A 17,165-nucleotide genomic window follows, 5' to 3' on the forward strand; every position below is an offset into this window, starting at 1 on the left:
ATTATACAATAGAGCCAAGCAGTATCAAGCTGTACACACCTGTTTCAGTAATGTTTTCTCACAAAGAACTCAAGTGCCAACTGAAGGGTGAAAAGGGAGCCTTTCAGGAGAAGTTTTGTCCTTTTCTTTCTAAAGATGTTAGATCTGTGCGGAAGCAATGGATTTATGTTGCCTGACTCCAAAACCGCAACAGTCAAGAGACAGCCCAGTGACAATTTCACACAGAGATGTGATTTATCATTGATTTTACATTGCCATTACCAAAGCCACAGATGATGGAATGATAAAATTATCCACACATTTCTATGCATTCTCCCTCTGCCAAGTTGTAGCCAAGGTTTGGGTCTGTGTAATTCAAGTTCACAGCAAACACAGTCCTCACGGTGCCCAGGTATGGTAAAGCATGTTTGCTTACATTCGCTGATCTGCGTACGAGCATGAATTTTTACCACTACCTTTGCAAAAGCAGTGGTGCCACGTTCCAGGAGTCAACTTTAATTCAAGGCAAAACAAAGAAACACAAACTCTTATTAATCGCTAATAAAATGTATGTAAGCATGGAAGGTGTTTGTAAACTAAGTAAGCTTTAATGTTCATCATGAAGACAGAAATTACTAAGTGACACTGTGGCTACCTCATACGTGCCTTTAGCAGCCTTGTAGAGTTATTCTTTTGATCAACTATTTTGATTAAAATTGCCAGAACAACAAAAGAACTTTCATATATTACAGAGAATTTCTACTTTTCAAGCTCAGTCACTGTTATTCTTTACATGTTCTGCCATGTACAAAATGATTATATGAAGCCTTTAGAAAACAAGAACAAGAACAAAAAAAAAAAAGACCAAAAAGGAAAGGAATGCTAAAAAATACATATTTCTCTAACAAAGCAATTTACTGTCAGTTTATGTTCTTGAATACTCAAGAACTATCTGCATTACATACCATTTCAATTGTATTTTCCTCTCTTGGTATAGAATCATTTTTCCAGCATATATATAAAGGAAAGCAGATTTTTAAAGTGTGCCTTTCCTCCTTAACCAGGATCTCTCATAGTTGAGATGCTGTTGTCACCAAAGCTCATCCGTAAGGAGGTTTTTGTAGCTCCAGTCACTATATCGATGATCCAAGTTGTGTCCTGATCCTTAGTCTTGTCAGGAAGTAGCATAAATCGGTGAATAAATGCATAAGTGAATTCAATCTTTCTTGCAGTCCAGCAGGTATACATACAATTTTTATGAATTTAATACTGCACACAGGGGTAATGAAGAAATATTAGGGATCACTCATCCTTTTTGGAACAGTCAAAGTTGGCCAGTGGTCTGCAGAGTTCTGTACTGAAAAAAAATAGAGTTGTGTTTACTACACTGTTGCCTCTTCACAAGCAATACAGGGAAACCTGAACATAGTGGTGCTGAGGGACAAAAGGTCAAACCAAAGATAGCCTTGTATCTCCTTTTGTCAGCTGCAAAATTTATGTTGGTGAAATTTCTGTCTCAGAGCCCAAGCTCATTTGTCTAGCTGCGTTTATGTGAGCAATGGAAATATTACAGGAGCCCTGGTTTAGCTGAGCGCTGCCTTCCACCTACTGCTTGAGCACTGCGTTACTAACATCAGTAACAAATTATTATTTGTGCTATTAGTGTTGAAGAAGGAGGAAAATCTAAATATTAAGTGGCTGCTTGAGACACTACTGTAGTTAAGAAGTCATTTAGAAAGAACTGACAGCCCCAAAAGAAATATGTATCTCAACTGAGGTGTTAAAAGGATTAAGGATTAAATAAGCACAAGATCAGAGGCTAAACTAGAGCCAAAATAAACAAATCTATTTAGACAGGTATAAGAAGAGGAGATCAGAAGAAATGAGAGGAATTAGAAGACACTGATGGTGAAGGTGACTCACAGAGGATATTCAAGATACGGAGGTCACAGACGAGAGTTTCTAAACCACAAACTAGAATTGTTAAATCAAAAACAGATGACATGCAGAAAAACAGGCCATGATGGCCAGATGGCAAAATTCAATGAAGAACTGTCTGAGGATAAAAAAAAACCCTGTTAAATAATTTTTCTTCGACAGGTGACAGAGCGCCATGACATGAAAAGCTGAAACAAAGTCTGCAGTCAAAAAGTCAAGAATAGAAAAGCTCTGGGTACTAGGCAAGGTACTAATAGATTTTCCCAGGTTGAATGTCAGTGCTAGGGATGATTTGTTCCAAGTGAGAATACAGAAGACTTGGTATTAATACACATTCCATTACCAAACAAAAATACTGGGAAGATTTGTGTAAACAACATAAAACTTTCTGTTGTTCCATGGGATCAAAATCAACACTGGCAGCTTTTAGAGAAGGTTTTCAGAGAGGTCAGTGCTCCCTAAAATCTGTTTGGGTTTGTTTTTGTTTTTTTTTTTTTCCCCCAGAGAAAAACGAATAGCTTGATACAGTCTGCGTGAATTGGCCTCGGGGACAGTTTCTAACATTTCATACAAACTTGCGATATTTGTCCATCTCTTCACAACCAGTGGGTTGTCCACTATCAGCTACAAGATGCAAACTTATATTTACTAACTTCTATCATCACAAAAACAGTACCCAAAAGCTGCATCTGTTGAAAGGAAATTCTGCTTCTTACATCGCTTACCAGAGTCTTTTGAATCCTGTGCCAGACACGCACATTTCAGCAAACTTTGTTTTTTCATGCTTGTTGCTTCCTTACTCATTAACTCTAAAAGTGTCACTGATTGGTGTGGGAAGCTGTCTAAAGGGACTTGGGGACTTTAAATTGTAGATCCGGAAAAATTCCCCTGCAGCTTGTACCTCAGTTTGATTGAGTTCCTACCTGAGTACATTTCTAACTGTAAAAACCTCTAAACACCTAAATAGCTGCTTCCGAACACAGCCAGACCTCGCAGGTCCTGACAGCGGATGCGCTGTGTGCGTTTCTGTTCACGACAGCCTCCGAGACGACGCGGGCGTGTGGCCGGGTCTCATAGCAAAGGGCCTCGCACAGAGCGCAGCAAACTGCTGCCGCTGAAACCTCTGGGAAGGGAGACGAGGAGATGAGCGATGGCCTTTTACCATTTGCCCAGAATTCAGATAACTGAGTTTAACTTCCTTTAAAGTGTCAGAAAGCACAAGTCTGCGTCGCCCATATTGCAGATGAGCGCTGTGCTGGAGGCGGTGTGGGTTTTTGCCGTTCCCTCCTCGCTGAAAGATGCGGGGCTGTGACAGCTGGTCCACGAGCCGGTGAGTCACGCTGCCGTGGCAGGAAGGTAGGGATGGGGGGAGACCTCCGAGAGGCGGGTGGTCCAGGCACCAAAGAGCAGGAATCACTACAGACATCCTAAGATAACTATCTGACTTGTGAGTCAGAACCCAAAGATACCAGGATTAACAAACTTAAAAGCAAAAGACTTAGCCAGACAAAGATTGTATATAATCCAGTGTATATATAAACTCCTCTCACACTGCCCAGCCAGTGAGCCAAAGCGCTTGGAGGGGACTTCTTAGTGGGAAGTCACTATTTCTGATGGTTCTGAGGCATGAGTTAGAAAGCACGGTGTCTAGTTTCCTGCTCGTGAAACTCTGCTAGCCATTTTGAACACATATTTTTAGCTTAAATAAAACAGAATTTCAGTGAAACACAGAGCAAAGGCCTTGTTCCCCTCCACTGTACGGTAATACAGCAGAGTGGCCAGATGAGGGAAGTGGAAGCGGTGGAGCTGATATGAAGTATCTGTGCAATAATATATAGTTATGAAACATGTCAGCAGTCAGCGAGTAATCCCAGGCCTAACTATGGTGTCTGCTGATGGCAGTTAGTGCAAGGTCACAGCTTCACACGAGCAATAGCCAGCCTCTAAGAGCGTCTTTTCAGGTAGGGGGGGGTTCTTTCTTCTTCTTTCTTAACACACCGGCTCAGAAATACCCCTAAGTTCAATTTCTTGTTAATAATGCAGCATGTTAGATGATTTGGTAATTCTAATATGTAGTTAAAAAGGACAGATGTGCTTTGTGAGTTGTGCATTATTTTCTTCTTTGCCAGCTGGGGAAAGAAAAACCTGTCTCTTTATCAAAGTGCGAAATGAAACAGCAATGAAGGATGTACTTGATGGGGGGGAGTTCCTCAGGGAATTATTATTTGGATTCAACTTCTTTCCTAAAATAAAGGATTATTTAGTTTTTCAACTGCCAACAAGCACTACTTTGTTAATTAGAGCCATTTCATGGGTACTTGTGCCACTTCATTTCCCATGGAGACAGATCTGGGGAATCATGAGAATTTTCTAATGATACCTCTGACAATTTGCTGTTTTATAGATAATCTACACTGCTAGCCTGTGCTAAGGAATACCACTACAACTACTGAACCTATACCATTTTATTATCTTCTACAGTAAGACTATGTCTCTAGGAAGACATTGCATGTTATGAAAATCCTGGGAATCAGGATTTTTCTGGTGCTAGATTATATGCTAATTATTTTTTTTTCCTAACTCTTGGCACAAAACAAGAAGAAAATCCTAAAATCATCATATCTGATTTGTAGCAACCCCAAGGTATAACTAATATTAGCACAAGTTATGGTTCAAGCAGGGTGGGGAGAAAATAAATTCATAGCTGAACCTCTTTAGGGAGAAAAAATTCAAATTTAATATACCACCCACAAGGAAGCCAGAAGCTATGTTTGCTATTGTGAAAAAACCAACAAACAAACCCCCTCAATACATACTCACCCTTTTTGGCACTGCAGATCAGAGCCAAGGGATAACATCATATTGTTACACTCTGAGTGAGTGAAATCATGTTAGCAAGCGCTTTTATCTGAGTGTTGGTGACACCTAACAGATATTCCCCAGGGCAGTGGCAGGTCACAGATTTGTTAAGACTTGGAGTAGTTGCTTTCCTGTAAAATTGTGATTCTTAATGATCTGTAGGAAAATCAGTTTTGCTAATCTTTTTGCTGGTGATAGGTCATGCATCTGCCATCGTACCTGACTGGCCATTCAGACACTGGGTCTTGTGATTGCAGATCTAACTCATAAATTGTAATGTAGGAGTAAAGCATTGCAAGCCATGGGAGAGGCACAGAGAGGAGAGGGAGGGGCAGGAAGCGGGTCAGTCTGTCACGGGAAGCCAAATGGGAAAATAACAGTAGGAGAAGAACAACAGCCAGATAAGGAGGAAGAGAAAAGAAAGAAAATGAGAATTAATGAAGAAAATGTTGATCTCGCGATAGATCTGTGTTGCCTTCTTCTAATTTCTGTCCTTTGGGAGAGTAATTGCAGTTTTCAGGTAAAGCCAAGATTACCTGGTGCATCCTGAAGCTCATCTGTGGTCCCAGGCCATTTCTAAGAAACTGCATAAAACCCCCAGACGATCTTGCAGTAGTGCTTATTGGCAAAGGAAAGGATCAGCGATGGTATTTCTGTCAAGAAGTATGTATGGAGTCTTAGCACTGCATTTGACAGCTAGGCTGTGGATGGCAGCTGTGGTCCTGCTCCCGCAGATGCAGACCAAGCAGGAATGGGGAGGGGAGGGAAAAGCTTGAGAAGTTGCTGTCTGGGAGGTGAATGCTTGGCGCAAGCTAACGTGAGGAGCTATATTTCAATGGTGCTGCACTACACTTCCATGCACTCTCACATCATGTGTATAAGAGTCCTTGTCCCTGCTCAGACATAAGCTCTCAGGCATAACTTTTAAAATGCATCTTTTTGAACTTAATGGAGCTGTTCTGTGCTTCAGACTAAGCTGGCAGGACTGGAGGCCTGATGGGGTGACAAATAATAAAGGACCCCTAAAGGGCTGGGGAGGCCAGATTCCAGCTCTCGTCAGAGGGCACCACATTGCTGCACAGAAACAGAGCAGGGTTTGCACTCATTCTATGATTTCTCCAGCACAGCTCATGTGTCCTGCCATCCCCAAAAATAATAATAAAAAAACCCTAGGAGAAAACAATAGCAAAGCATGTCTCTTACTGTGTCTGGGAAGTGCCAAGCAGCTTGCGGAGGCTGCTGCTGCAAAAAACTAGCAAATGACAGTGATGTGAAGTTAATGAGGATCAGGACACTTGGCGGTGGAGGTTTCTGTGCTGCAGGAAGGAGTGGGGCTCTCAGGAGGTCCCGATAAGCATTAGCAGTTTTGGATGCTCAGCCAAAACTTTTGTGGTTTGCCTGTTAGTACTGAATCTCTTTTTTGTTCAGCCGTTACTTTATACTGTGCGGTCTGGCTAGCAGTTGTACAACAGCATTTAAAATATACAACATGCTGTGAGACAGTATGCAGCTACCTTGTCAAAGATGCCAGCATTAAATTACAAAGAGGCTAGTATATGCCATATATAGGATATAGCCATTTTGCCTGTAAAAGTCCAGATAGCCAACTTCTGTTATCGTTGAGTTCAGGATGCGGCAGCTGTCTTGAGTACAGCAAGCAAGGGTGAGAGAAGTACAAGGAAAGGGAGGTGGGTTGTCCACAAGCAGTCTGGCTTGGGAAAATGAGGAAGAGAAGAGGTTGGTGATCTTTTTTTGGAATGACTAACATGGAAAGAGAGTTCTCTAATGTCTCCACAGTGCTCTTCACATGAAAGTGCAAGGGTTGTTTGCGGGGTGAATACAGCAGAGACAGTGATTATGGGTTTTGAAGTGAAACAGTGAAGAAGCTCTACCTTTAGGTGTGGGGTTTGACTTTCCATCATTTTTTTTGAATTTGATGAAATTGATTTCTTCCTGGACATTATTGACTTGGAGAGAAAATATATAGAGTAGGGCATCTGAACAACAACATTGCTGTGACACATCATAATCCTTTGCGCTCTGCAATGGGTCCTTCTTTTCTTAGTAGTTAACTCTGTATTAGTGAAAATAAGTTCCATATTCTTAAAGGAGGTGGAACTAAAGATGCAGCTACCCCAGAAGCTGTGTAAGAATTACAGAGGAAAGCTTAAAAAGATCTCATAAGAGAAAACAAAGACACTAGATTAGCTTTGAACCTGGGAGTTTCCCACACTGCAAATCAAGTGTGTTGTCAGAAAAAGCACAGGTGTACACCACATGTACAGGTTAAAATGTAGTCCTGAGTGTCGTGATGACAGTTCTGTGTTCGTAATGTATATGTCCCAAAGAGTACTTACGCATCTGTTATAAATTCAGGTAGGATAGAGACAGAGGAATTTCTTTCTAAGTTACAGTACTGTAAATACAGCTTTGGTCTATTGGTATCAATGAAATTATTCATATGTGAATTTGTCCCAGAGGTTTTTCTTTTTCTTGTAATAATAGTTTTGTAGACACTAATATTTAAATACTTAGGTATCTCCCCCACTTTAAGACATGGAGAAAGATTATGTTGAGACTTTGCTGTGGTCTGATAAGAGCAGTGAGGAATTCTCTGCAGGAGCAGGTCTGATACGTACTGTGGTAAGGATATAAAAGGGCTGAAAAACCCTTGGAGGCTTCACAGCTTTCTACATGGCTCAGTGCAGCACAAATGGAGGAGCTGGGTTAAAATAGACCACGAGTTTGAAGAAGAAAACCAACATAAAGCTGTTCATGCAACATTGCCAAAATAAAAATGTTTTTAAAAAAAATAAAAAAAATGCAGAAATTTACTTTTCCCACTTGATACCACAATAGGTGTTTCAGCAAATTTTTGTATGTAGCACAGAAGTTGAAAGTAGCACATGCTTTTGGTAATTATGAAAAATCGGTGAGTTTTTCGGTTGCAATTTTGCACCAAAAAAGCAGTTTGGGCTCTGTGGCCCAGCTTTATCAGGGGCCACATAAAGCTTGGCACATGATGAAACTTCAAGGGCTGAAGCCTTTTGGGGATGCAGGGCATAGGGGATTGAACCCTTCCAAAAAAAAAAAAAGTCTGGTGCCTGCGTTTGTGAGATCCACCACCTTGGATCCTGAAAAGAAAGGGGGAAAATTCAAAGAAGAAGAAGAGATATGCCAACTCCGTAAAATGAATTGCTTTGTTGTTTTTATTCATAGTGTGCACCGAGAAGCCCTGAGTCAGCTTCGGGCCAGTGCACTAGGCACTATATTCCACACATAAGAAATAAGGTGATTGCTGTCATCAGGCTCGTACTGGCCAAAGAAAGGTCTGCCAAATTGTTCTGCCATAAGAACGCATTCGTTGGCCAGGCTGGAAATTTGAGAGAATTTGATCAAGAACTGAACACAGGTTTTGCATCAGCTCTGGTTACTCCAGGCAACAATAATACTGAGGGGGGAAAAAAAAAGTGCCCATTGTGCTCATTGTGCTTTAAGCATCTTTGGGAATTAATTAAAATACATGAAAGGATTAGTAATGAGCTGTGTGAACTTTGCTAAAAACCTGACCAATATTTACATAATTCATGCATCCCACCGAGTGAGAAGCTGGCAGTCAGACTAGCATCACTTCTACATAATACTACTGCAACAGGAAAAGGAAAATATTTTCTACATCCTGAATCAGTTATTTAAGCCCTCTCTACCTCCTTGGGAGTATGACAGAATCGATCAGCCAAGCTGAACAACACTGGCATTGCAAACATTTATTCATACCATCTGGTACAGAGTCAAATCCAAGTAACAAAGGCTTTTATTTTCCCACTAAGGCTGAAGGTTACATAAATGTTACCCACATACTTGTGGCATCCCAACATGTTATTCTCACGTGCTGTAGAGAGATTGACAATTCCCACACCAGAACAAGACAGACAGCCACGAAGATTCCTGCAGCACAATTGCTTACTAATACCACTAAATGTACATTTTAGACCCCATGAAGAGCGTTAAGTTCCCCTTGTTCCATACTGCACAGATAATATACATGGTCTAACTTGACAGGCAACATCTCCAGTGGCTAAATGCGAGGGTAGTAGTGATGGTTTGGTTTGTTTTTTTTTTTTACTTATCTGGGATGATCACTTATTTGAATTCACTTATGGCTCTGTTTCAGGCAGCTGCTCATAAACTAGCTTGGCATCCTGAACTCATGAAAGTAAATACATATTTGGTGCTTCACCAGTGTATTGTCAGTCTGATTCGCTGCTTTTTTCCCAAATATTCATATGCCCATGTGAAACTTGTTGTTCTTCATCATAACTATAAATATCTTCTGAATGAGTTTTAAGACTTAAATGTTTTGTAAGGGGTTGTGCAAAAAAAAAAAAAAATTAAGAAATACAGACAGTCCTTCAGAAAGTTTAACGATGTGGGATAACATGTTAAAAAATGTATTTTTTCATAACTTCCATTTCAGAATCAGGTGCACCTTATTTACAGCCTTACAATTAAGACATTTATATGAAACAGGTTCAGGCTTTTAGAGCACAAAGATAAACTGAGATCTGAAACATAGCACATTTGCTCACCTGGTGCTGGTCTCTCCTATTTATGAGATGCTCTAATGGGCCAGCTCCTCCCGCAACTCCCGCTCCATGGAGGGGGCCACATCCTGCAGGTGCAAAGCTGCCAAGGAAATTTTATATTTCAGCATGCAGAAAAATAGACCTGGTCAGAATTGTTCTTCTCCTGAAGACAACATTACAGGCAAATAAAAGCAACTCGATAGAAAACTTCCATTTTTTCAATGAGAAATTGATGTGTTTGACATGAAAAATGGAAGATTTGTTTCTCCAACATGCAGTTCATGCTTCTATTTTCATGATGTTTTATTCAGACTGTATTTTCCATAAAAAACCCAGCACATGCTCCTTGTTTCCTGAGCCATTGTCGTGGTTCATGACAATAGCTGAATCTCTCTGAATGAAGAGCATCAAATAAAATGTTATTAGGGAATATGGGCTGCTCGGCTTTGATGGGAACAGGATTTTAACCATAAGGCCAGTAGGATCACGATGATATGGGGCACATAGCTCTAAAGATAAATCAAGGATGTAACATATACCATGGCTTTTTTTTTGACAAATTTAAAACAACTATCCTAAATTCAATTTCTTATCCCGAGATGACCTGATGGTAGTAACAGAGAAAATGGGAAAATCAGGATGAGATAGTAAAAACTTTCCAATAATCCTTTAAAGCTCTTCCTTTTAAAGCCGAGCCGTGGCCACACACGAGAGTCTTCTCTGCAAACCTGTTTTTAAGAAGCTGCTATGGAAATTTCCATTCTTAAACATCAGGCCAAGCTCAACTGTTACCGCATTCAGATGAAGCAAGATCTGTCTCTTTTGGAAAAAACTCTTAATGTCTCAGTTACGTGACAGTATTGAATGTTGTGGTGGGTCGAGCCTGGCTGGATGCCAAGTGCCCCCAAAAGCTGCTCTGTCATTCCAGGTGACCCCCAAAAGCCACTGTGTCACTCCCCTCCTCAGCTGCACGGGGGAGAGAAAATATAATGAAAGGCTCGTGGATAGAGCTAAGGACAGGGAGAGATCACTCACCAATTACCGTCACAGGCAAAACACGGGCAAAACAGACTCAACTTGGGAAAATTAATTTAATTCATGACCAAACAACTTAGGAAGTCCCAAACCCTGATACTGTCAGAAGCTGCAAGGGCTTCTTCTTCTGTATACCTGCCCTGTTTATCCATTTTTGCCAGGCAAAACATTATGTTAGGCATATGTCTCACCCACAACCAGAAGCATGTTTAAGAGTTTGGGTTTCATGATGGCCCACAGCTTTCTGGGACAGGTAAAGCCTGGGTGGCACCGGGCACTTTGTGCCTCGTAAGGACAAATGAGACTTCACCTTTTCTCTCGTAACAACTTTATCTCAGTATAAAGCTCCCACTGTCTCCTGAACATTTTGTTACTTAGTCAGTTAAATAATGCAGCTGGCACAAAAAGACCTAATTTATCCTTGTCTGACTGATTCCCAGTCACCTAAGAAAAGAAGCTGTCAAATAGAGAGCCAAATCCTGTGGCACCTACACAACAGAAGAAAGCAATGGGAATGTTCCCTGGGAGATCAAATAAGGACTCGCGTGTTTGATTTCTACAGCAAGAATAGTGCACAATTGCCAGATGTTTATGACTTTGAAGAAAAACTGGTTCACAGACAAGGATCTCAGAAGAGCTTGCACCGAGTGCTGAGTGCTGTGCGTACGAGATGTGTGATACTGCGACTTCTGATCCATCTACTAAAGGACCAGACATTCATTTAAGGCACCAGACAAGACTGTCTGTTGGTCATGTAACTCAGAAGTGTCTTAACGGCATAGTTTCAGACTTCTGCAAAACTAAAAAAAAAAAAAAAAAACAAACCAAAACAACCGCCCACAAAACCCCAGCCCTTTCTACTGCTGTTATGAGACAGCTTGGTGAAAAAAATTAGCACTCTTGACCGTATTCCCAGCTTACTCTCCAGGACAGTGCCAGGGTCCTACAACACATGTTTCATAAAATAGTATATTTGGTTCATAATCATGTACTGAATGAGCTGAGAAAACCCCATTCTGCTAATTTCAATTATTTTCTTAAGATGCTGTAAGTAGGTAGATTAAGGTTCAGATATAAGGGAAGACAGCATTGGAGACAGTATCATCATTACTTTCAATGTTTATGTTGCCATAAAAAGAGAAGGGTGAAGAGTTTTGCAGGATTGGGATAAGAATGGTAAAGACAAAATGTTTCAAAACAAAATCAACCTCTTTTGTGTAAACAGCAATCATTTTGCCAGAACAGTCAAAAGCAGGAAATTAATAACTTAGCCTTTAGACTATTATGGCTAATGTTTTTAAATTTACCATATAGATGAAAGGTAGGTATGTCATATTTCCTTGGTACCTGAGCTCTAAACCAGAGACACCTCCCTCCCTCCCTAGGTGGAGAGTTCAGCGACAGCACTGCAGAACTAAACTGGAGGACCTGATTTTTCAGACTGTTTGACTTTTATGTCTGGAGTTTGATAACATCAGTTAATTATGAAGGAATCCTTTATCATTTCTCAGTCTCATTGACCCTAAATCATGCAGTTAAGCAAGAAAAAAGCAGTTCTCATAGTCTGAAATTAGAAAGAAAACTAGTCATCAGATAGAGATTACTATCGGAGAGAAACATTTGGATTTAAACTACTTCATATACTTGTGTTTAAGTAGCATGAAATGTAGCACGTGCTTAAGTGTATCGATTATCAATCAGGCCCTTGAAATAGCCCCTCAAAACAGACTTTAAGGGATATATCCTTTCTTCTCCTAGAAACGTTAAGTGTATTTTTACCCCTATTAGAGTGAGACCAGCCTCACTGAAATACAGGGAGGCGCGTATCCTGGTTCACTAGGTTTGCAAGTGCCAGGGACTAAGAAGCTTGTATAGGACAGGACGTGGCTTATTAAAATTTGAATCTAATTTTAACGTTTTCATTGACCAGACTGTGCAGTTAATACTTTAAAAATTTTGCTCTTTCTCTCCCTGTAAATCTACAGTTTAAAACAGGCATGTCCTTATTCAAAGCTTCCATGAAAAAGAGACTCTTGTGTTAAACATTTATGCCTCACTGCTAGCTTTAAAAATTACTCATCTTTAATAAAGTTACCACAAACTGCACAATTTATTTTTGCACAACAGAAGTCTATCTTTTTTCCCTCTCCAGTAAATATACAAAAACAGGTGGCTAGATTTCCTGAGAAAAATCTATTTAAAATGTTTACTTGTTTTAAGGTATACTTAGGAATTTTACATGCTCTTAAGAAAAACTTTTTATTCAGTCAAGTCTCAGTAGTAGTTTTTCTTTTCACCTGTAGTTTTAAATATTCTCTAAATCTACATCTCATTTTATTTTATATCTGTGCTGTTTATATATTATTTTCAGATTAGGAAAAAAAAATCTTCAAATAACAGCTGAGAAATACAGCATGTGGTTGTGTTTTCCAAGTAGTTTGTTCAGTGGTTACAGTTCATAAGGAATGCCTAAATACATGGTTATGTGGCTTATTTTAATTTCATAATTATCGTAAACAATTGATACTGTAAACACAGCGCAACATCTGAAAGGGCTCCCATGGACATTGTAGAAAAATGCTGTCCAGCCTTTTTTAAAAGTGTGAAAAAGCAAAGTCTAACACATTTACAAAGTATTTTCTTGGGTTTGTTTTTCTGTTTGTTTGGTTTGGGTTTTTGGGTGGGTTTTTTTGTTTTGTTTTCATTTAAAGATTCTGGATTGTAATATTTTCCCACTGAAGTTCACAAATTAGATTTTGTTCCTGGTTACGTTGCCATTTTTGGCAAACCAGAGTTTTAGGAGGTTTTTTTTGGCTGAGCCGCCCTGTAAATCCGAAAGAGCGTTGCCCTCCCATTTTACCTCTTTGCCTACAACCATGGAACACACAAAACACTGACAGGAGTGAGCCCCTTTTCCATGACAGCTACCCAGCAGGGGGACGGCCGCGGCCCCGGCGGCAGCTCCCCGGCAGCCTGGGATGAAACAGGATGCTCAGCAGCTTCTGAGAGCACCCCGCTCCGCTGATTTTGTTGGGATTTGAAGGCGTTTAACACCTTGCGGTCAGTCACGTCGGGCACCGCGGGCTCGGATCACCCCGCGTGTGGGGACTCCAGGCTCTTGCTTTCCGCCTGACTCTGCACCGTGCTTCCGCTGCCGGCAAGAGCCACTTCCACCTCTCCAGTCTCTTTCTGATTTACTGATTCAGACACGCTTGTTGTAGGCCTCAGGATGGAGGGATGTGAATAGGTGATCCAACGGGAGTGCTAGGGTTTGCACTGCATTCCTGCTACCGTGTCAGAACCCTCTTCTCTGTTATTTCACTCCTTGGTGTGTACCTGAGTGCACTGTGCTGCACTGCTACCAGGGGATTTTCCTTCATCGTATTGCTATTGCAAATAATGAACTGTCGAAGAGCTGGGAGATTTTTTGATTCCTTTTATTCCCATGAAGAAACAAATGACCGGATCTAAATCAGGAAATTCCAACACGGGGTTGCAGAACTGAAGAAGCTGTGGATGGGGTGGGAGAAGGGGAAGGTGAAAGGCAGATGAAAATTTACTTCATCTTCTTTTTCTGGGAAGATGCCACGAACGCGGACTGCATTTCTACGTAGCGGATTTGAAAGAGTGTTGTGTAACTCATGTTCAAAATAGTAATTGAAATGTATAGTGTTTATTACATTCCCATATGTTTGTAATCGAGGTACAACTCTAGTGGATGGGAAGCAAAAAGCTATAATTTGCTGCTTAGCATCAGAGCTGTTGCACATTCATTTAAATAGCTTTATTTATCTTCTTCCTCATAAAGAGCCTTCCATACTGTAAATTTATTGAATGGTTAATGGCCCAAAAGTATGGGGTTCATTACAAAATGAAGTATTTATTGCAGTGTTAATTAAATAAAAGCATTGTAATCTTTCCAAATTGAACAATTATGCTCATTTGAACATTTTAAACAGAAAATCTTTTATATACTAATTGAGTTGCATAATGAAAAGCACGTGTAATGGAAATTTTAATCAAAACAAATACTGAAATAATTTGAACACTTTTTACAATATAAAATGTCTACCTCAGTTTTTATTAGAAATATTATAACAGCCAGATTAGTTTCAGAACTCATGACCTTTGAGTGCGGTATATTATTTCTGAGCTGATAGGCCACCCTCACATACCAGTTGGCTAACCCCTTAAACATCAAAGTTACTGCTTGGCTACCAGCCTCAAACCATGACAGACTGGCTGCAAGCCCAAAACTTGACAGCCTGGCGCTAGGCCTGTAGCCTTAGCTGACAGCCTTTTCTGCAAGGGGCTGATGAATGATTTCTGGCAACTCGTGCTGCGCTCTGACTGACTGGGAGAATAGCATTCAATCAGGAGAATGCGCACAAAACCTCCGCAGGTCTGTAAGAGATGGCACTTTGCCGAATGCCCAGATCAACGCCGTGTTCACACCCGATTTCTTATTTATTTATTAAATTTCACCGAGCAACCCTAGAATATTTGCAACTGCATTTATATTTCAAGTGGCTCAGCCACCTAACATCTAGATTTCATTCAAAATTCAAGACTGGTCTTTTCCTTCTCTCTGTTTCCTGTTCCGAACTCTTGTAGGCACGGCTGGCTTTGTTTTTTCATTTGCGGACAAAAGCTGAATAATGCGTATTCACTTGTGAGCCTGAATAAAATTCCTAAAAGATGAAACTGCATGCCACAGACTTGCAGCTGAATTTCTTCTGTTCGGAGGAAGGCGTGTAACCCAATCTTTTTTACTGGGAGTTTTCTTGTTTGTGGACTGGCATTTCCTAAATTCTATTCCCATATAACAATTTTATATTATTAAATTGAGGGAAAAGGAAAGGAACCATTTAGATCCTTTTCTTTGCTTGATATAGTTGCACTGTAAGGAGAGTGGTCCGTTAGTTGACATCAAGATTTTGCTGGGATTATCAAGAGATTTAAGGGTAAATCTCCAGAAAAAAGCCCATGTAATTAAAAGTTATCAACAGTAAGCTGACAGTATATTGATGAAAATGCTTTGGAAGCAAATTCCTACTCATTTTATCCTTAAAATGAACAATTATTTACAGGAATATGTAACAGTAATCCTTTACAATGACTGAACATAGAGGTTTCTATAATAAAATGGGCCTAATTGAATACAAGTGGCAAAACCCGAGGTGTTATTAGGCAAAGGAGATGATAGTTTTTACATCTGAACTGTAATGAACACTGTGGCCATGAAATACATGTGTAGCAAGGGATTTTAATGGCGCTGAAACAATATCTAAAATGTAAAATCTGTAGACGTAGTGAAAGCACCTGTGATGGTGACATTTTCTGGTCTTGTGTACACTGACATAGGTACCAGTCTCTACAGGATAAAGCATGTTATTCCATTACTCGTACTGGTAATGTGAAAGTCTACGTGCATTAGCAATTTTTTCCTGTTACACAATATGTCTTTGTAGCTATTTGAGTGACAGGTTGCACGTTAACATGAATAGGCATTCATATGATACTAGTAAAGATGAGTCGTTGCCAACACATTATGACACTGATATTTCTAGATCGCTGCTAATGGGATATGACAAACCCTAGTGAAGAGTCAGCTATAGCAGGCTTTTATATTTCAAAAGCCATTTTCATCCCTTCTCCCAGAAAGTCTGAATGAATTAGGAGAGGAACCACTTGCAGTGAAAACTTGTTCTTATTTGTCTTATATTAGTGTGGAATAGATGTCCTGCTGTTTAGAGCAGAGAGTCAGTGCAAGCAGGAGGGAATCTAGCCGTAGGCTTCCTGAAATTATCCCATCATGATCTAGCAAGCTAGATGAAAAAAAAAAAAAGCTATAAATGTGAAACAAATATGCAGAGCAATATATAAGCAGATCAGAGAGCCTACTGATTTTTATGCATAGGGATGATTAATGCAATGACCAAGGATAGTGATGAAAATATTACCATGTTTGTATATAGCCTTTTCCACCTAAGACACTGCAGAAAAGATTTTTCTTTCCTGGGTTGCAGAAGGAACATTTCCATCCCAAAGAGATTTGACTGTTTAAAAATCCAGGTGAGCAAAACCAAAATGACTTCACTGAATAGTTTAACATAATATCCAGAGTATACTTCCTAACAACGATATCTCAGTTTCACTTAAGAAACCAAAAAGGAGAGTGTTTTTTTGTTGCCTTTTTTTTTTTTTTTTTTTTGAAGCAGGGAAACCATTTACAGTCTTATTGTAACCATCTGTGAGAAACACCAAGACAAATGAACTCAAGTTAGAAGGAGCAGCAGACAAAACAAGACTGTGTGCACCCACCGACAAGCACGTTTAACAGTTCAACAGCTCACGGTTCAATCCGGGGTGCTGGGCGGAGGCAGTAACTTGCACCCTCTTGGCAGGGCCGGGCTGTGGGCAGCCGACAAGGGAGGGGAAAGAGGGGAAAAACACAACTGTGGAGAATTATAGTTTTTGCTGGTGAGGGCCTGCGAGGCATGAAGATGAGGACATTGCTCCTGGAAGAAGAAACTTCCTTCTCTGAGTAAAAGCTGCCACTCTGCGGGTTCTGACCTCCCGCAGGGCAGCACCCACCTGCTCGCCAGAACCGGCATGGTGCAGGTGTCCTGCCTTCTTTCTCCAAGGTCTTGGGCAGGAAAATAACAGATTGTTGCGCCCAGGTTGAAAATACCATCCAGATCAATACACTACCAATGTGCTTTCAGTAGTGCTCTTCATGAAAAACAGCAAAAAAAAGGAGTAATC

At 40.3% G+C, this 17,165-nt stretch overlaps 1 long non-coding RNA gene across 4 annotated transcripts in view; it reads right to left on the reverse strand.

The window, feature by feature from the left end:
* Window positions 1–904: 904 nt before the first annotated feature.
* LOC129211566 (uncharacterized) overlaps window positions 905–17,165 on the reverse strand; it is a 44,459-nt gene continuing 28,198 nt past the window's right edge. For 2 of the 4 annotated variants that reach the window (XR_008578868.1, XR_008578867.1), the window contains 2 exons: window positions 9,366–9,462; window positions 905–1,336 (listed from right to left, as the gene is read on the reverse strand). This is a non-coding gene — a long non-coding RNA (uncharacterized LOC129211566). Of the gene's footprint in view, window positions 1,337–9,365; window positions 9,463–12,527; window positions 13,908–17,165 lie in introns of those variants that run through there. The other 2 variants (XR_008578870.1, XR_008578869.1) reach the window with 1 other exon arrangement.

Source organism: Grus americana, chromosome 11 (genome assembly GCF_028858705.1).
Source record: "Grus americana isolate bGruAme1 chromosome 11, bGruAme1.mat, whole genome shotgun sequence".
NCBI classification, from domain to species: domain Eukaryota; kingdom Metazoa; phylum Chordata; class Aves; order Gruiformes; family Gruidae; genus Grus; species Grus americana.